This window comes from Lissotriton vulgaris, chromosome 9 (assembly GCF_964263255.1).
Source record: "Lissotriton vulgaris chromosome 9, aLisVul1.2, whole genome shotgun sequence".
Lineage (NCBI taxonomy): Eukaryota > Metazoa > Chordata > Amphibia > Caudata > Salamandridae > Lissotriton > Lissotriton vulgaris.
The window spans coordinates 875,106,454-875,127,697 of record NC_141697.1 but is presented as its reverse complement, the minus strand read 5'-3'; positions in this window follow the sequence as shown (position 1 = coordinate 875,127,697).

The following is a 21,244-nucleotide window of genomic DNA, read 5'->3' as shown; positions in this document are numbered from 1 at the left end:
TCCGCCCAGCGCTCCTGCGCCATGGTCCCTCACACCAGGAAGTCCAGATCAGCAGGTCGCTCCTTCTCCTTCCTCGCTGCCAGAGCCTGGAACACATTCCCGCTTCACCTCAGACAGATGACAACACTCCCCAACTTCACGAGGGACCTCAAGACATGGCTCTTCGATAGACCTCCTCCATGATGGACAGGACCCTGTGCCTCCCACCCCCCAGCGCCTTGAGACCCTTACGGGTGAGTAGTTGCGCTCAAGAAACCCATGATTGATTGATTCCCTCCAGTCATTCTCCATATCTATCCATTTTCTCATTTCTGCTCTTTCTCTCTGTCTGTCTGTCATAAGTTCACCTTTTATGTTTTTGTTTCTTTCTCTTCTCGATGTGTTCTCATCATAATCTTGTTTCACGTTCATTTGTATTTTCTCACCTTCAACTCCTCGTATTCTTTATTCACAACTGCCTCTCTTGCAGAGATGTTTTAAGGCACGGCAAAGTGGGCAATTTTTCCTGGCCCCACCTTCTAAGGGGCCCCTTGGAAATGTGATATTTCTCACTTTCATTGATTTCTTTTTCAGTAACTCTCTTCCTCTCTCTCTTCATGCCTCTACCTCTACCTCTACATCCAGTGTCATTTTAAGGATTTGGGGTCTCAGGTAAGCACATATCTGTTTGTGTGCAAGTTTAAATACAATATTATACTGTTTGGCATCATGCAGTCTTGATTTATTAAACAATAGATAATACAATTCAAAGTTGTTCCGAACAAAGAGACCCAAAATATGTCTTGCCTAGGGCCTAAAAATCAGTAAGATCACACTGCTGTCTTGCCCCCTTTGTTTCCACCTTTTTGTCTTACACAATCTCTGTAACCCTCTTTTCATGTTTTCATCTCTTATGGCAGTATCTCTCACCTGCCTTCTCTCACTTCCTCTTGCCTCTTACTGCTATCTTCCTCCACCTAGAACTAGGGCATGCATGTTTGCCACTGTCTATGAATGCACATCTTTCTGTATCACACGCTCGAGCAATGGTTCCACAATTGCTGCTTGAACTGTCACTAAAGACCAGGGGCGGCCGGCACAGCTCCGAGGAGGCAGGGTGGAGGGGGCGGGAGGAGGAAGGGTAATCTAAAAAACATTATTTTTTAAAATCACTTACCTTATCGCCGCGTCCGGCATCTTTGCGCCGTCTGTTCTCGGAGTTGGAGCAGAAACCAGGAAGCACACCCAGGCGCCCATGACCAGTCACAACTCTGCAATTCAGCGCTGTGATTGGTCTGAGCACTGTGGCTCGGCGCTCAGATGGGGACTGGGGGCCTGAGAATGTTCTCTGCCTGGGTGCAGAACATGCAAAGTGTGCATGACTGTTTGGCTGGGCCCAGAGGGCCGGCCAAGCATTTATGAGCAGTTGGAGTGGGAAAGCCACTCCTCCCGTGTCCTGAGAGCAGAGCAGCCCCACCTGTCCTTCCACAAAGTAGCTGGAACAAATACAATGATAATAACTTAGAGTTGTTATCCAACTTAGCGGAGGAGCCGCCACTGCTAGTGACATCCTGTGCTGGTGTCATCCTCAGCATCCACCTAGCATTCCCTTGCTAAAAAATTGCCCTGCACTGTCCTTTGGTTCATACACCGTCTTCTCTTTCTTAAAGCTCTGTTGATCTCTTTTCTATCATCCATCATTCATCTTCCTAAATGCATGCTCCTGACACCTTTCCTTTTCTCACACCCTCATCTCGCTTTCTCGATCCCACATTTCCTCTTACCATCCTTTCAGACACATTTCATATACCAGCCCCATCTCTCTCTTTCACCCTGGTATATGCCTCCCTCATTCTCACTTTCCTCTAAGTCACCTCACACACATACCATACTCTCTTCCTGAACGTCATCTCTCATACCTTTCTCAACTTTCTTTTACATATCTTATACTCTTCCCCTTTCTGAAACTCTTTTAAGATCCTCCTCTTCGTCTCAAACCCTCCTCTTACCAGCCCACTCTGACTCACACAATCTCTCCTTAGCACACACTCACATACCCTTTCTTCACTCAAAGTCCCCTTACTGTTGTAAACCTCACTTACTTGATATTCTCCACACCCTCTTGCTCTCTCCTCTCTTACACGCTTTTACGTACCTTTCCTTACCGTCTGCCTTCTGTCATTCTCACCCCTCCCTTTCTCATCTCATTTCTCAGAGGTACATTCACTTTCCGTCACTAGCATTAACAAACGTGCACACAAATACTACGATGGCTGCATTTTTGTGCTCCCTAACATCAGTGCAAACATCGGAACAATCATTTTCCAAAGTTACACTTGGGAAACTTGGGAAAACAAAACCGCACTCCCCAATTTGGCATTTTCGTCGCAGAGGTACTGCGGGTGATGACAAAATTGAAAATCATATGCAGGACTGTAGACTTCAATCAATACAGAGATGATTTTCAAGAGAAACATTGATATTAAGTTATGAAAAAGATTTTTTTTAAGTGTTTAAGGCGTATAACAAATTGCAGTGTTTTGTGTCGAATCTTTGGTTGTCACCAGGACCCACATGGGAAATGCAGCTAGAGATATGACTTCACAGGGGTCTAACCCCGTCCCAGTGTTCTTAGCGTTAGGAACAGAGGTGCTTTACTTGAGCCAGTCAGGTCCTGGTGGGTAGTATTCTTGAGTTGGGGTCCCCAACATAATTGTTTGTGCTGTGTGTTCCCAAAAGACTGCGCCTCACTGGTTGTCATTTAAGGAATGTATTTATCACTTAATTGGTCAGTTTGATTAGCAGCATTCCAGCACCGAAACATTCTCAAATCAGGCATACCAGTGGAATAAATAATGCCCCCCCCCCCTCCCCGCAAAATGTGAAGATGGTCATCTGAGCCTTTAATTATTCATAGATATTCAGTTGCCTCTCAGCCTGAATGGAGGTACTTTGAAGGGTTGGGGGCCTCCCTGCGCGCAAGATCCCAGCTTTACCACATACCTGCCAAATTCTTTAAATAGGTTTGTTTGTCTGTGCACGAGACAGATTGGGATGACGTCATTGTTGCACCTGTTCAGAATGTTGTCGGCCGCCATTAAAACCAGTAAATATGTTGAGCACAACCTTCTGAGGCCCAGCTTCAATGAACAACACGTTGTTTTTAAGACAACAGCTTCACAGGAAAGGGGGTGACGCGAGTTCCCAGACCTACTGCTTTGCGGGGGGGGCGCAAAAACAACAGGAAACCAAGAAATGACACTTCTGTGACGTTTCTACGAGAAAAACAAAAACAGGAAAAATCATAAGAATAGAAATTCAACAGGATTGAGCGATTGACTTCCAGGAAAGTTTGAATCATTGAAAAAGTAGGATTTGATATAGTTGCACGTGCTTTAGAAAGGGTGTCAACAGGATAAACTGCTTGAGGCTGCACGTTGTTAAGAATAATACCAAACACAACAGGGCTTTCTTCAAACGTTAGCGTGAATCAGCAAGTGATGATGGAGTCTGCCAACTATGTATTAGTCTTTCAACTCTGCAGCCAATGGGAGACTGTACTTTATATTTGCCGTAACGACGCAAGTTCTTAAAAATGTGACATTGTAGCATGAATACCAGGGTCCCAGAGTGCTTGAAAAGGACCACTCTTATTTTGACAGTTTGTATATACTTTATGCTGGCTGGTGTTTATGAAAACTGCTTTAGCGTTGTCAAGGGTTCATTGCACAATGCGGATTTTGGTGCAGGGATACGGGAGGCAGGGTTTTAAGTGGGCTGGGTCTCACTGGTGCTGAGCACCGGCAGTATTTTTTTAAAGGGCCAGTTTCTATCGGGCTCTGTTTTGTGCCAGGGGCGGCCTTAGGCATGTGCAAGCTGTGCACCTGCACAGGGCCACCAAACCCAAGGGGCCACCACGCCAATATATATCCTTAATATAATAATCCTCTGAGGATGGATACATATTTGCGTGGTGGCCCCTGGCAGGGATTTGGCGGCCTCTGGCTCTGTTCCACTTCCAAACACCCTGATGCCCCCTCTTCACTGGCCTCCGCGCTCCGTCCCCGCCCAGACCCCCTCTTCCGGGCCCCCTACCTACGCTCCCTGCCCAGGGCCGCCATGAGCCTAGAGCCGCCCCTGTTTGTGCCCTCGCACAGGAGGTCGGTTTTTCCCGGACTGCAGTGACATCAGCCACATGGATGTGCGCTGCTCACACTGCTCACTTCTCACTAGTGGAGAAGTGTCGGCATGAACTCATGCCAGGTGAGCGTTCTAGGGGAAGAGAAATCCTTCAATGAGAGTCATTTTCTCTCTGGATTTCCCTTCTCTTTTTGAAACTCAGGCGCAGCAACATTGTCGTGGTGTCACCAGGGCTTTAAGTGGAACTTTTTCAATACTATATGCAAGCCATAGTTGCTGCTTATTTATCTTATGCAACTAACAACCATTGACAAAGCCAATAGTCCTGACTTGTTGTAGGTATGATGTTACTTGTTGTATCATATATCTGGATGTAATGACAGAAACAGCAAAATACAAGTCGAGCAGCACACTATGCTAAACACAGAGGACCTTATTTATGAAGGCCTTGCGCCGCTGGTGCGTCACTTTTAACATGGGAAAAAGTGACGCACTGGTGGCGCTAGGCTTTCATAAATGAGGCCTAGAATTTTAGAGTAGGTGTTTTAAGCCACGCCCTAATTACATTGGCCACGCCCCTTTCAGGACCGCCCCTCCCTCCCCGTTTTTTTTATCCCACTTAAAGCCCTGCACGGAGTACAGAATCTCAAACCAGGACTATATAAAGGCAATTTTGCGTTGCAATTTACCACATGCTTGCTGCCGGTGGTAAATGACAGCGGATGGAATACTGCGGATGGGACACAGACAGTCCAGGACATTTGGAGGTTGCAATGGGGCAGGGTGGGGAGGGAGGCGTTTGCAGTGCCCCCTCTCTTGTGAAGGAAGAAATGGTTATCTGTTAGACCCAGGGACATTAGTGAAGAATGCACAGAATCGAATATCTCGGTCAGCAAATTCTCGTTTTTTTTTTTTACAGTGGGGCACCATAACGTTACATAATAGCCCCAAATAACATGATTAGCCTAGAAGAGCACTGGGTGTAAACAATGCACATTTTTTTATCGTCCAAGGATAGATAGATAGATTGATAGATAGCTACATAGCTAAATAGATAGCTAGCTAGCTAGCTAGCTAGATAGATAGATAGATAGATAGATAGATAGATAGATAGATAGATAGATAGATAGATAGATAGATAGATAGATAGATAGATAGATAGATAGATAGATAGATAGATAGATAGATAGGTAGGTGGGTGGGTAGATAGGTAGGTGGGTGGGTAGGTGGGTAGGTAGGTAGGTAGGTAGGTAGGTAGTCGATTTAGAGGAGAAGGTAAACATTGTATTGTATTGCATTGTAATTGCATTTATATAGCGTTTCCATCCCCTGACGAGGCGTCAAAGCGTTTTTTCGGGGATAGGAGTCCTAGAATGTGAGCTCAGGTTAGCAGGGCAGCTCCTGGAGTAGAGTTGGGCTAGGGTGGTGGTGTGTGTAAGTTTGGCGTTGAGAGTGTGACATTGCTAGTCAGTTTGTTGTTGTTATTCAGGTGAAAATGTTTGGGAACAGTGAAAAATGTATATGCAACTTTGCCGGGATTGCTAATAATTACCTAAACTAATATAGCATCCGCTTCATCTCCTGCTACTACATCAAAAGGTAAGTATATATTTACAGTTCCCACCTCTACCTATACCTATCTTGATATGTAATGTTTAAGCCAGTGTAGTGGAGATTTTATTATTGTCATGTTATATAACACATGCGATAGTGGGTGTGTAATCAGTGAAACAAAAGATGATGGTACGAAAGGGCAATATATGGATGGCTATTGTCCTGAAAGAGATATTATTTCAGGTGGAAGTAATATGTGTGAGCATTTTAAACAAATTCGATGGCGTGGATGCACCATGTACATTTTGTGGTCAAAGAGCCACCTGATGTGAGGGTTTTCTTTACTTGTGTGATGTAATGGTTGCACATCCGTACACTTGGGCAGATGGGTGGAATTTGAACATTTGCCCGTTGATGCGGTAAAATGCGGCAGAAAGCTACCAGCCCTGTGAAACAATTCTCTTACGACATTAAGTGTGGTGCAGTAAGGCGGAAGAGTGTGGTAGTGTTATCAGTCAATCAGAGCTCTGCTAATACCATAATCTGATTGCACCAAGGGCTCGGTTGTCTGAGGTTTAATATACCACTCTGAACATCCTACGATTCACTTTCCATGAAGTCTCTAAATAGACCGATGCAGAGGGGGCGTTTTATGCAGATGCCAGTATTCTGATCATGGTAGGAATCCGAAGAGGCTACAACAACACTCTATCTTGCCTTAGTTTTTGGGTAGTGTCTTGTGAATTGTCTTGACATTTACTGTTCATCATTCAATTGATTTTGTAACCCATTACTGTAAATAAACCCAGGGTACGCTTGCCATCCAGGGGCAGATTTACATTGAAGTGCCGCAGCGTGGCACCGGAAGCCCTTTGGCTGCGCCACGCTGCGGCACTTCTGAAGCACAGGGATGCGACATATTTCAAGAATATGTTGCATCGCTGTGCTACCCCCTGCGCTGGCACACAAACTGCAGCCATGCGCCGTCGCAGGCACCCTTGCACTATGGTGCAAGGATGCCTGTGTCGTGCGGGGATTGTTTTTGTGCAGGAAGGGGCACCTTTCCGCACAAAAACAATCTCTACAAGCACTTTCCTCTTTCAATGCGTGCTGTAGAATGCAGCACGCATTGAAAGAGGAAAAAACGAGGAGAAATTAAAACATTTCTCCTCGTTGTGCCTCGCTACGCCACCTCTAGGGTGGCGTAGTATTCAGACGCATCTCCTGATTTATGATTTCTCGAAAATCTGGAGATGTGTCTTGTTCCATGGGTGTTGCTTGGGAACACCCAAAGCAACACCATTGGAAAGCCCCTTCAACGCAAAGTGCTTCGTGTGAAGAGGCGTATTTACAAGGAGAGGAAAAGTCATGCACGGTGGCTTTTCCTGTCCTTGTAAATATGGAGGAGCCCCCTGCGCCACCAGTACATCGCAAAAAGTGACTTACTGGTGGCGCAGGGGGCTTGTAAATCTGACCCCCAGTGTCTAACATTCCAACTTGGGAGCATCAAGGTGACTGGTCATTTTCTGCCCTTGTCACTTGACCACATTGTCAAATTTTCAGTAAAACATTGTGATCTGTGTGTCTCAGTTATCTAACTTGCCAACATTGTCAGTCTTTACCAAGCACTATATCAATGATAATAATCATACACACCTTCAGGTACAGTTAAATACTAGATTTACTAGAATCTTGCATACATTCTTTTGAAACTTTTGTAAGCAATCAATGATTTTTAACAACTAAGGGCCCGATGTAGGTGGCCCATTACCGGTCGGTAAACCCGAAATTCAGTAAATTTCAGGCTTACCGACCGGTATTGAGCCATTTCTGATGTAGAGGATGATTCGGTACATACCGAATCGGTAAATACCGAATAGGTACATGGCATGTAGGAAGCACTTTTCAGAGTGCTTATGTGCTGTAAAGATTTGTTATTTACCACCAACTATTAGTTGGTGGTAAATACCGAATACCTTTAAAAATGCAAATCTGTGCATTTTCAACAGTGCCATGTGGCAGACATACATGCCCTTAGGGCATGTATGTGTGCTGCATGTGTAGTCACAAGCACTATTCAGGGGTGCAACAGGGTGTCCTGCCACCCTTGAATGTTTCCCAATTTTACCGAATCGCTATTTACCGATTCGGTAATTTACATTCATTCCTATGGGCCTCCAGGCCCATAGAAATGAATTGGAATTACCGAATCGGTAAATACCGATTCAGTAAATACCTAATCGTACCAATTCGGTAATACTTACCGAATTTTTTGCTACATAGCATTTACCAATTCTAAAATACTGAATCGGTAAAATTTGGTATTTTAGAATCGGTAAATGATATTTACCTAAATCTGGCCCTTAGTTTTAAATTACGTTTTTCAGAGACTCCTGCGAACTCTAGCTACCATCTCAGCAAAATAAATTGATTATTTGCTTAAACACTGTGGGCCTCATTTATGAGAAATGACGCATCGCTGCGTGAAAGCAGCGATGCGTCACTTCTCAGTGCGCACTCCTTACGACATTCCTGATGCGTCGTATTTAATGTATGACGCATCATGTCGCAAGGAGTTACAGATGCGTCAGTATTTCTGACGTATCTGTAAGCGCAAAAGTGACGCATTGCTGGAGTGTGTTACAAAAGTGACGCAACTCCAGCAATGCGTCCTTTCACATGGGGCAAGCACCATGTGAAAGGGCCTGCATCAGTCTTACGCCTGCTCTGAGGCAGGCGCAAGATTTTGATGCAACGGCGTCCTAAAAGTGACGCAGTGAAATCTCATAGATTTCACAGCGTCACTTCTATGACCCTTCCTTGCGTCAATACGCCCTCCTTGCATACATTATACCTGGCGCAGGTATAATGTGGCGCAAGGGTTTACAAAGTGACGCATCTACTTAGATGCGTCACTTGTAAATATGGCGCAACAAGGCGCATTTTTTACGCCACAGGTACGTCTCAAAAAGTTACGCACCAGCGGCGTAAAAGTGACGCACAGCCTCATAAATGAGGCCCCCGTATGCTCATCAGCATCAAGTTAGTTAAAGAACACTTTTAAAACGTGCAGTAGAAAGAAGGCCTGAGTTTTCTGCTGTACTCAACGACAAAAACAGCATGACCGGGCCTGTTTTAATTGTATTCCCCATATTGGCACTGCTTGCCATCCGTGTTTTTTCGTAACTATACAGAGACGCTATTGAATTTTTAGGAACTGAATTTAAGGACAGGATGTTACTCCCGAATTTCGATAATGGGCTGCATGTAACTGCATGTGTTCAATAAGCATTCTGGAAGCAATACCAGTAGTTGCAATACCTATAAAAGGATATGTCAGAAGTTTTTGTGGGGCCCGGATAAACAGACGAGGCACTTCATAAAACGAGAACATGTTTCAAAGTTTTAAAAAGTCATATAGGAAAAAAATAACACTGCAGATCCAGTATCTGGTGTGTGCCTCCTATGTCTTTTATCCATATTAGCTGCTTTGCCATAAATAAGTAGGACACCGTTGCTCTAAAAGCTATGAATAAATGTAGTAGCACAAGTGCCAGGATCTGGAACAGCGCATGGCCTCGAGAATAATAAACCCTCTGCCCACCTATTCTGATGCACCTGGTCATAAATCGTTACATTTTAGAGATCTGAGTGCACAGTTTTCAAATTTGAATTCACTATGATAATACTATGATGAGGTGAATGTGGGGCTCACTTTATTTCCTTACTTCAGTTGCCTTAAAAATAATGTATTTGCCTTAACGAATATACAATACAATTTTAAACACTTTTTACTTTTTTGGGGGGCGTGTTTCTAGACGTAGCAACAAATAGGACTTCTTTGGCATAATATTACTATGACACTGACCTGGCAACCAAGAGGACTGTGTTCAGGAAGCCATGTGTTTGTGCATGTGTTGAGACAGGAATGTCAACTGCATTTTAAATAGGTATGTACCCTGTTATAAATGGGGGTCTCTAGTTGGCAGAGGTAAGAACCTTTGTCCAAATAGGGACCCTTGCTTCTAGTCAGGGTAAGGGGGATACACTCTTTAGATAACCCCTGCTCACCCCCTTGGTAGCTTGGCATGAGCAGACAAGCTTATCCCAAAGCTAATGTGTAAAGTATTTGTACCAACCCTCACAGTAACACAGTGAAAACACCACAAATGGGCAACACATCAGTTTAGAAAAATAAAATATCTTTATCTAAACTAAACAAGACCAAAACCACAAAAATCCAACATAAATAGTTAAAAAATTGCTTTCAAAAGTTTTCAAGAACTTATACCATAGACAACTATGGATGCATGACTTTTACACAAAGTACCTGAAGATCCGTCAAAGTTCACAAGTCCAAACAGCAGCAGAGAAAGGAAGCGTTGGAAAACACAGCGGTGCGTCAGTTCCTGAGTCCTTGGGGAGGCGAGTCAACAGTTGTGATGCACACAGGAGAAGTGATGGGTCGAATCGGGACTGTAGGTGGAAGTGAGCTGTTGAAATCCAAGACAGTTCTGGTCTGCGGGTGATGCGTGGAAAACTTGGTGCACAGGTTCGATGCGTGGCACACTGGGGGTGATGCGTCGCTTTGCGAGGCTTTGTGCCGTGGGGTGTCTGTGCTGGGGGCTGCACGGCGATTCTTTGTGTCGCCCGGCGAGACTCGGTGAGGCTTTGCGTTTTCTGGTGCCAGTACAGCGAGACTTTGCAAGGCTTCACGATGCTTCGTGATGGTTTTTGCAGAGATTAGCTGCAAAACCCACCTCTGATGTCCTGTAACTGGCAGGAGGCACCTCAGGCAAGAGCAAGACTGACAGATGTCAGAGTCCAGCAGCACCAGCAGATTTGCAGGAAGTCTTTTGTGTCCCTGATACTTCAGTGCAGGAAGCCAGCACACTTCAGGCCCTTGGAGATCTCCTTCAAGCAGGGGACACAGCACACAGCAAAGTACTTCTCATTTTCTTGACAGAAACAGCAACTGCAGGCCAACCCCAGATGCACAGCAAGGGAAGTACTTCTCCTCAATATCTCCAGCTCTTCTCCTTGGCAAAGGTTCCGCTTGAATTCCAGGAATGATCTAATGTTCAAGGGTTTTAGGTCTAATACTTATACCCCAAACTGTCTTTGTTCTCTTTGTGCTAGGGGCTCTGAGCCCAGTTCAAACCAGTTCTGGAGGCAATCTGCAAGTGCACAACAACATCCATTGTCAGTGTGAACCTTGTCTCCAGACACACCACAGGGGGAAGAGCCAGCATTGTGGAAAGCAGGCACAGCCCTATTCAGGTACAGGTGCTACTCCTCCCACCACTCCAAATGCAGATCAGGCCTTTTCAGCCTAGTGCTGACTCTTCCAGACTCCTGGAGCCACTGCATCTCCCCAGCCCCTGTCACTCCAAAGCATGGCAGTCAATCCACAAACAGGCAGAGGCACACAGGATGGTTGAACGAGAAAATAGCCACTTTCTAAAAGTGGTATTTTCAAACACACAATTTAAAAACCATCTTTACTAAAATATGTGTTATTAAATCCTGAGTTCAGGGATACCAAACTCATTTTTTTAATCTTATCCCTATGGGAAGATATGTCCTACCCTTCACATACACTGCACCCTGCCCAGGGTGGTACTTTGGGCCTACCATTGGGGTGCCCTATATGTAAGAAAAGGGATGGTTAGGGCCTGGCAAGTGGGTGCACTTGCCAAGTCGACATGGCAGGTAACAAACTGCGTGCAGGCACCACAGTGGCAGGCCTGAGACATCTTTTCAGGGCTACCCGTGTGGGTGGCACAATCAGTGACACAAGCCCACTAGTAGCATTTGATTTACCAGCCCTGGCACACTCAGTGCACTTTACTGGGGACCAACTGGTAAATCAAACATGCCAATCATGGATAACCAATCACAATAACAATATACACAGAGAGCATATCCACTTTAGCACTGATCAGCAGTGGTAAAGTGTCTAGAGTCCTACAGCAAACAAACACAGGTCAGGAAAAAATAGGAGGAAGAAATAAAAAGTTTGGGGATAACCCTGCCAAAAGGGCAATTTCCAACATACCCCAACCGTGAGTGACTCAATTGCATGTGAAAATAGTATCCTGACTGTTTTTGACTCAGCTAACCCGCTAATTTAGTGTGTGCACTGAGGCCTACAGCTTTCCATGATGACTTTGAGATCCTTTTCTGTGACCTGAAGGGGTGCAATAAGCATGTGTTCTGTCTTGATATGAAACTACTGTCCATGTACTGGGTGGCTGACATAAACCGATGAAGCATACCAGTTTTGGTGGATTACAGTATTGAACAGATTTTTTTGCTGGTTCAGATGGAACCACTCATGTAAAGTTTCACTTCTATGTGAAGCCTGACCTTTGACTGTGTATGTTATGTGCATCTGTGTAAGGTTTGAATGGCACCAAAACTCCATGTTGTAGCAAGAGTATGGTTGCTGGGACCAGCAGGACCAACTTTGGATTGCTCTTGATTTGATACAGCACAAGATGGAGGATAGATTACAGGTTCTCGTGAGGGTGAAAGAGTATTTCCTGCCTTCCTGGAGCTGAAGGGAGTAGTTCCAGACATCGATGTGTGGAGGATTGGAGACATCGTTATTCTTAGAAATTCATGGAGGATATTTTTAGCAGTGGATTGCTGATTAGTCCTTCCTGAGTGCTGCCATTTGGTTCATGGTAGGAGAATAGGGTGAGTCAGCAAATTCTGTTATTAGGGGTATGGAAGTGTACAAGCGAGGTCTGCCCTTTTAACTTCAATGAGCACTTCTTCAGGAAGGCTGATAACACACAGGTGTAGTCTTCACATTTTTTTATGCCAATGGTTAGGCATTGTCACTACCTGCCATAAGAGACATCACTTTGCACAAAGAACTGCAGACACAAAATTAAATTTAAAAACGAACCACTCCAAAAGGGTTCCTGGACTTTAGAAAGTGAATCCACACCTCTTCTGGAAAATCAATATGAAGGTTCCAGGTCAGGGCTTGCCTGGTGGTCCTTGATTCGGGCTTGGGGACCTATCCAGTACTTTTGTAAGGGCATGTTGTTGCAGTCTCCGAGGGGCATAAACACGAATTAGAGTGACATCTGTCTTACCCCATATACCTCCCACAGCCACATATGTTCCAGCGGGGTCGACCCATTGTATAAGTAGCCTAAATCGGATTGCTGAACCAGGATCGCTACCCCTCGAGAGCTGGCAATGAAGTTTGCCTGAGGCAATGTGATTTAGGCTCTTCTGTTAAGGAACCTGTTAAAATGAAATATTGTACGTCAACAGGTCTTGTCGATAAAGGTTATAGATTTATTCATCAGGTTACTTTTTCAGTTACAAGTTCAGGTTGATGGTAAGATCCATATTATGCCCCACCAGGAGCAGCCTCCTTGCTGCTCAGTCCATCCACTCCAACTGATTCTTCCTCAAGAACAAACACTCTGAACATTACAATGACATCACCATTGGCTGAGCAGCAAGGCAGAGAACAACAATAGGGAGGATTCATTAACCAACAAGTAGATTATAACACATCTCCCCCCTTATAATGATTAAAGAAAATCAAACACATGAAAGATGATAAGACACACATACAACATGTCCAATAAATTCATCAGAAATTACATGCCCATCCAATCTAGGAAAAGTAGGAAAAAAACACAAGTAAAAGTGCTCCATTCTTTAAAATAGTGGGTGCTCAACCACGTCAACTCACACTGCCTACACAACTCAGCACAGGGAATATCTCACCCCACAAACAGTGAGTACCACACCACCTCACTTCCACAGGGTACACACATTGCCTCACACCAAGGCAAAACTAGACACAGGGTATCCACAACCCCTAAACAGTGGGTAATACATAACTCAACCCACCTCACTTCACACAAACAGGGTATCTATCATCCAGACAAAATCACACACAGGGTAACATCACAACCCCCAACAGTGGATAACTAACACCACCTTGCCTCACACACAAGGCATAACACTAACAGCAGGACCAGGGACTCCAAACCCTCTACCGAACTTACACAACTCATGGCAGGACCAGGGACTCCAAACCGTCTACTTTACTTACATAACTCATGGCAGAACCAGGAACTCCAAACCCTCTACTGCATTTACACAATTTTCGGCAGGACCAGGGACTCCATACCCTCTACTGCACTTACACAACTCATAGCATGACCAGGAACTCCAAACCCTCTACTGCACATAAATAACTCATGACAGGTCTAACCTCAAAGCTAAAGGATATGACTTAACCCATACCAAAACAGAGTATCTTTAAACCCATCACAATCACAGGGTGTCTTTAGTCCCAATACATTCCCACTAACACAGGGAAACTCAAAAAAATGTTGCACACAACGTCATAAACACCTCACAAAAAGGCAAACAACTACACACAGGGTATCTCTCACCCCTTCATAGTGGGTGCCACAAAACCCACCTAGCATAAAGAACAACACACTTAGAAAGAACATGGCAAACATTGTAGCAAATTGAGCTTGGTATACATCCTAATATTAATAGGCGATAAATGCATGAACTACTCACTACAACGCAACACACGTAAAATAACCAGCATCATGCCACACACTTCACAAGATCCGGAAAATTACTTAAACCCCCCAAACAGTTGTGATAATATATGTATGCAGTAGTTTAAGAATGGTAAATAGAAGTCCATGGTGAGCGACTTCACACTCGAAAGTCCTCACAGCATACCAGATCACCAAAGACACTTCCAAGCCTTTCATGGAAAGTCCAATCAAAATACAGCGCAGCACGAAGTCAAAGCAACATAAATTCTGTTGTTATAGTTACTTCACCAATAGACCACTTGAAGAGATGAAGATGCCAATTCGTCATAGAATGCGGTTTTCCAAAATGTGGCCAGTTGGTCAAACTTGCACAGCCATAAAACGGATTCCAGGAGAAGGTCTGACAAAACGTGAACATCACCTAAGATGGCCAAACGTAGCCAACACTGAGCTGGATGGCTCTCCACACTTCCTTGCTGCAGAGCGTCCTTAGGCAGCACAGGAGACGTGTTAACAAACGAAGACGTCACTGGAAACAACTGTGGTACCGCAGACAGGTAGGGTGCATGTGCACAGTTCCAATTTCAAATTTCTTCCTAAGGTTGTGAACCACTTCTCAGCAGCAGCGAAAATAACTATTCAGGCATCACGTAGATTGCAGTCAACAAGAACAGGTTTCTAAACACGCACAGAGCAAACTCAAAATCGCCAGTGTTAAAATGATGTAGTGGATGTTGACAGGTCTTGTAGATAAAGGTTATAGATATATTCATCAGGTTACTTCTTCACTTACAAGTTCAAGATGATGGTAAGATCCATAATATGCCCCACCAGGAGCAGTCTGCTTGCTGCTCAGCCCATCCACTCCAACTGATTCTTCCTCAAGCACAAACACTCTGAACATTCCAATGACATCACAATTGGCTGAGCAGGAAGGCAGAGAACAACAATAGAGAGGATGCATTAACTAACAAGTAGATTATAACAGAACCCCCTCCAAGTCCTATAAGATGTGTCTCGTGTCTGGTCTAAATTTATTTATATAGGAGGTTACCAGACTGCGTTTCGCTTTATCCCCCGATCCATTCATGTTCCATGTTAGAACAGAGGACACTCCTTGTCCTATCCCACACTACCTGTCATTGCTTTGCATCTATTTTTTCAATCCGCCTGAATTGGCTACAACTAGAAAGTACCTCTTTTCCAACCACCTTGACCACTGTGACTAATTTGTGAACAACTCTCACAACGAAACAACGTTTCAACAGTCCTTCATTGACCCGCACCCACCCACCGAGTGCCAAAAACCCAGGTCTATTTAAGACAACTACGCCCGGGGATAGTCGGAGAGGTCGGTAGTACTTTCCACCTAATCAAATTGGCAAAAAATACTTATATCTGTATTTGACATCAACTACTCACTCACAGCATTCAACCTAGTTGTGATCGTCACTGCTTCTCTCATACCACTCACTCTACTACTCACTCACACACTTATAGCTTTTCCCACCTCTCCCACTTCCTCTACCTGTTTTGACCCAAAGGTGGGAGGGATGGTAAGTAAATCCAGAAGGTCTCCGGCATAGCCTGCTCCCTGTTGGGGCTCCCACAGGGCCATTTATCTGCTCACTATTCCACCAGAGTCTCCCATTGATGCCCCCATTGTTTCTTCAGGGTTTCATCCCCTCAGGATGTAGGATTCTCAGTTTCATCCTGCGTGCCCTCCAGTTTATTAGTTTGTGGCACCTAGGTCTTGGAGTTTTGTAGTGTCACCGCAATGTCCTTTTCCACGATGCTTACCTATCAGAAGGCACACCTTGGCCAGCTCTCAGCCTTGATGAGTCGACGTGCCTCCTGGGAGCAAACAATTGGCTCATCTACATGGGGAGACTTTTCTGAACTTCACAGACTCCACAATATAAACAAGACTCCACAGCTGCAGACCTAGTGATGGTAGACCCTCAGCCTCTGAGGATGATACCCGCCAGTGCGGACACCAACAGACGTGATAATGGAGATCACGAGGCAAGCTGCATTGTAACCTGTTAAATAACCTTTATTGACAGGTAACCCCCCCCTTTTAAATATTAGTTAGTCGCCCTATGTAGTGAATGCTATTTAAAAGTGTGACATGCAGAAAAGTAATGTTACCATGTCCCTACTGTAACAGGGTCCAAAAAGTTATAGTAACTGTGGCAAGCCTATGTAGAACCCAGGGTACAGATTAAAATGCTAGCACTGTATCCTAGTAATAGGACCAGCTAAAAAAAGAATTATACAACTATTGTAATAATTATAAAAAATCCAATTCAATGCTGAAGTAAGATTTTAATAAAGATTAGAGAAAGGGTAACTTTTAGAACTAGTTACCCTTTACTATCTGAACTATTAGAAGACTAGAAGATTAAATAACATCACCCTTTACCTGCCTGAACTATCAGAAGGCTAATCAGCATACACCTCTGCCAGCTTTCAGCGTATGCTCAGCCTTGATGAGGTGACATGCCTCCTGGGAGCAAACAATTGGCTGATCTGAATGGGTAGACTGCTCCAAACTCCACAGAATATTCAGAGTGCATTGTGTGACGCCACCTTGTCAAATCCTCCTTGAGAGGTCTTTTGAGGCAAGTGAGTGTAACACTTTGGGCATACTTGGAAGAAAGAGAACAGGATACCAAGAAAATTCCTGTTGTTCCTTGTTTTGTTGCTGAAGGGCCCTTCTTTTTTACTACCAGGCATCTGTCTCTGGGTTTGTAGTGGTTACAGTGCTTGCTGCAAACTTGATTTTAACATTAGATTTGGTGTCCCATAACAACGAAACCATACGCTATCATTGACCCTTTGGGTTTTTTGGCGCTATTTTCCTTTAAATCTTAAACAATGAATATCTCTGGGTCCCCTTATTGGAGTTTTCATTTTGTTTATAAAAGTTTACTCAATTTTTCTGATTTGGCTAGGATTTTTATTGTTTTGCATTTTGACTTTACCACTGTTGTGGTACTGCATAAATACTTTACACCTTTAATCTAAGTTAAGCCTGTTTGCTTTGTACCATAGCTATCAGGAAGTGGAACCCAGATAAATTTAGTAACTTTGAGGAGTCACCGTGACATATGTTGCTATTATTATTTGAGCTGCCCGTTGACTATCCCAAATAATAAATCGGATTTCTAACATAAATTTATTACATCATGTCTACAAACATGCAGTGGGTGTGAGGGTAATGTGTATGCATTGTGTTTTAGTGAGTATAGAGTATGGATAATATGCTACCCCAGATGCTCATGTAACTCGAATGTGAGGTACTTTTACTTACCAATGTGCCCTATGTCAGCAAATTCACCATCAACTAAGCAATGTGAAAGAGGTGACTGATGGAAGCTTTCAGGAATATCGGCATACACATCAGTGAAGCAGCCCATGGCTTTGCAGACATCTTAAATATTGATAGAGTGAAAGTGCTGTCTTTCGCAAAAAGTTTTTTTGTGTTTTGAGGTGGCTGAAGTACCACGTGGGTGCAATTAGGACATGAGGGGTGTGGTCACGGGCGTACAATACCCATGCCACCCTTTGCTTTTCTGCTAGTGACACTGGCATGACGATAAACGGGGGAACTCTTTGTTGATGCATCTCAGTGCCTGATGTAAGCATTGAGATTGATTTGCCTGTGAGATACCAGCGGTGTCAGATGTGACCACCTAGAAAGTTCCAGTGACCATGAAAGGGAGCACCACCAGTAATTTGACATAGGCCGGGATAGCTAGGAAGCAGGGTGCAGGTGACGCAAGTTCCCGATCAGGTCAGATGAAAAGCGGTGTCTGGCACTGACAGCTGGCATGGACATCTCTAAGATGTTGATCCTTTGACTGTAAACCCACTGTCTCTCATTCTACTCAAATAATTGCTTTTCAACATGAGGGGCAGAGCAATAAATATGTTTTACCAACATTGTGAAGGCAGAAAAAGTTGTTTGATGTGTGAGGTAACTGCTTCTTTGTTCAGCATGGCTGTGATATGTTGGTCTTGAAATGTGTTTCAGCTATAAATGGGTGGTGGAGTTGAGGCAAGTTAAACTTTTCATTAGCAGATGTGTTCCGAGCGCTGTAATCCTTAATATATAAATGTGCATCATTTCCTTTTAAGGGGAAAAAATAGTAAATAAAAAAGGTATTTACCCGTGTTCTAACATTAAATAGTATTTGCTTTTAAAAAAATAAATAAAGATGGTAGTTAAATAATCCACTTGTTTAAAATGATAAAGGACTTGCTTTAAAATGTTTGATACATGTTGGATCATAAAACAATATAATATGAATATTAAAAAAGTGTCTTTATTTTGCTATATATTTCTATTGTTAATTGTTGTACTGATAATTATTATGGGAGTATGTTGCAGTCCTTGTGAGTGGCGACATGTAGTGCTGGACTTGCTCTGTGGCTGAGCTGGAGTACATTTTTGGCTATAGTAAGTTTAGAAGTATAGTTTGTGAATAGAAATGGGCTTACTCCATAAAGCATCCCCATTTTGATGGAAGTATTCCCAATTTTCGAGACACTTCCCTGTTCCTTCCATATATAATCCAAAAAGGAACGCAGATGTGTTGAGTTTTACTTTGGTGCTTTTAGCGGTTTTTAGGAGATGTTTCACTGGGGTCACCTAGTCGACAGTCTTGGTGATTCAATATTTGAGAAGTTTCATGCTATGAGAGAGTAGTTCGTGCTACAATGAGAGTGTGATCTAAAACAATTGGGTAGTCAAACATTGTTAAACTCTCTTCCGAAAATCACTGAAGCTATGTGTGAAAGTGCTGTCTTTCGCAAAAAGTTTTTTTGTGTTTTGAGGTGGCTTGTAGGTGGTTTGTAGGTAAGAAACAAGGAATGGGTGCCGGCGGGTTAGACAATATAGATACCAGAGCTAGCCTGTGCTACCTGCCAAGAAAAGGCAAACTGCATTTCTTTACTTTTGGTTTTGTGCAAGACATAGACTTGAAGGGAAAATTTCATCTCCATACTAATGTGACTATTTAGGCACCTAACTGGAAGATGAACGCGCGGGGAATGAGATTTTGATATCTTATCTGATCTCCTGGATACCTATCTCATTGATCCTTTTTGGATCGATTATTGACTGTCATTGAGTAAAAGGCAAACCCCCACAAGTTAAATCAACCCCATAGACTGACGCAACTCTGAAGAACCACTTACGACTAGTAGAGTTTAAAAAGTTTAATATAAACCCAAAGTTATTTGCAAATACAATCCTCTCAATATAAGATTCAACAAGTATACAGGTACTAAAAGGAACATAAATTCCCTAAAGAATCTCAGTCTACAGAAGAAAACAATCAAAACCAATTCTAAAATCAGCAAATTGAATAGCATAGACACAAAATGGATATGGTGCGTCATTTACAGAAAAAGAATGAAACAAGTTAAATCTGTCCCTACTCTATGTTAGATGACATCCCTACTCAACAAGTTCTTGACCTAAAAAGGTGTCAGCCGTTTGACTTCCAAAGAAGTTCAAACTCTCTTAATCTCTGATGGAAACCTATGTCGAGAAGCAGTACCCTTTCTGCCTACCCATCCGCTCTCTAAGGGTCCTCGGCCTACTGCTCTCCTTCTGTTCCCTTCTGCTCTCTCTTCTCTTCGGGGTGCTGTCCCTAAATACAAAATCACAGTATGGGTGGAACGCCCCCTTGAGACGCCCACCACGTACACATTTCACGTAGTCCTGCTTCTGGTTTTTTCCATAGTTTCGTCTCTTCGAGTCGTCTGTTAAGTTGACCTTGCTTCTCATGGCGCCGTCTCCGTCGTGCTGGTAACCCCATGACATTCCAGTTGAAACCTTCAGACCAAAGTCTATCACCTCAACAGAGCTCTATTCATTACAATTGTGATTGTAACCCCCTGGTCACTTCGAAAACAGACACTTCGAAACAAGACCCCAAATTCCAAACGCCCCTTATCGCACTAGGCCATAAAACTTCATCCAGCATTGTCACTTTAATTTAACGAGACCTTTGACTCTTGGCTCGCACGTACAGATCAAAGCTATCCCCCTATCCCTGTGAGCCCACTAAATTACATACAGTGGACTACACTCTTGCGAACCCTTGGTCCATTAGGTTAAAATAGCACATGAACACACCATTCTAGAATTCCTACAAACTCTTCTATACGATATGACTTTTAACACACATATACATAGTCGAATTAGTAACTTATTCATTATAATCGAATCCATGTTACATAAAATACAATGTTATACCCTCGTTCTTACACAGTGCTAGGTAGTCTGCACGTTTCTTCAACTTACATTTCATCTCGTTCTCCATTTAATTAATTACATACGTACATGAATTCCGTTTAGCACGTTCTACTGTTCTTAAGCATTTTCACACACTTCTATATTAGCCCAACCTATATACGGGCCTTTCTAATTCTAATGCACATTCTAGAGTAAATACAGATATATTTCTTATTACTAAAGTTACATGTGCTAACTTTACGCTACAAGCTTGTAAATATGGTACGGACATACTTTTCATTCAAATTGCGCTCTCTCAGTTCCCCCCTTTGATGACCTCTAGGGGTCATCACAAATACTTTAATTTGAATGTTACTTTACACAGAACTAGTTGCAAGGCTCCCTCTTTTTATCGTCTCGAGAGCTCTCAAACTTCTATACTGCTGATCTTGTAAAGCAGCTAATCTCCTTTCTTGCTCTCTCATGGACCTTTGCAACTGGTTTGACCTATACCATTTGTACAGTCTCACTAAACCCCACAGCATGATTATGCAAATCAAAATTATTAAAACAGGTTTCAAGATGTACCAAACAATGCTTTTACCGAGATTGGCAAACCAACCTCCAACCTTTCCCATTCCATGACCTACTTTTTCCCAAACATTTATTTTTGTCAAATCTTCGATTTCTTGATGTATCTCAGTAATGTTCTGTATAACCTTCTCAAGTGGTTTTGAATTGTCTGGAATGTAAGTACAACATT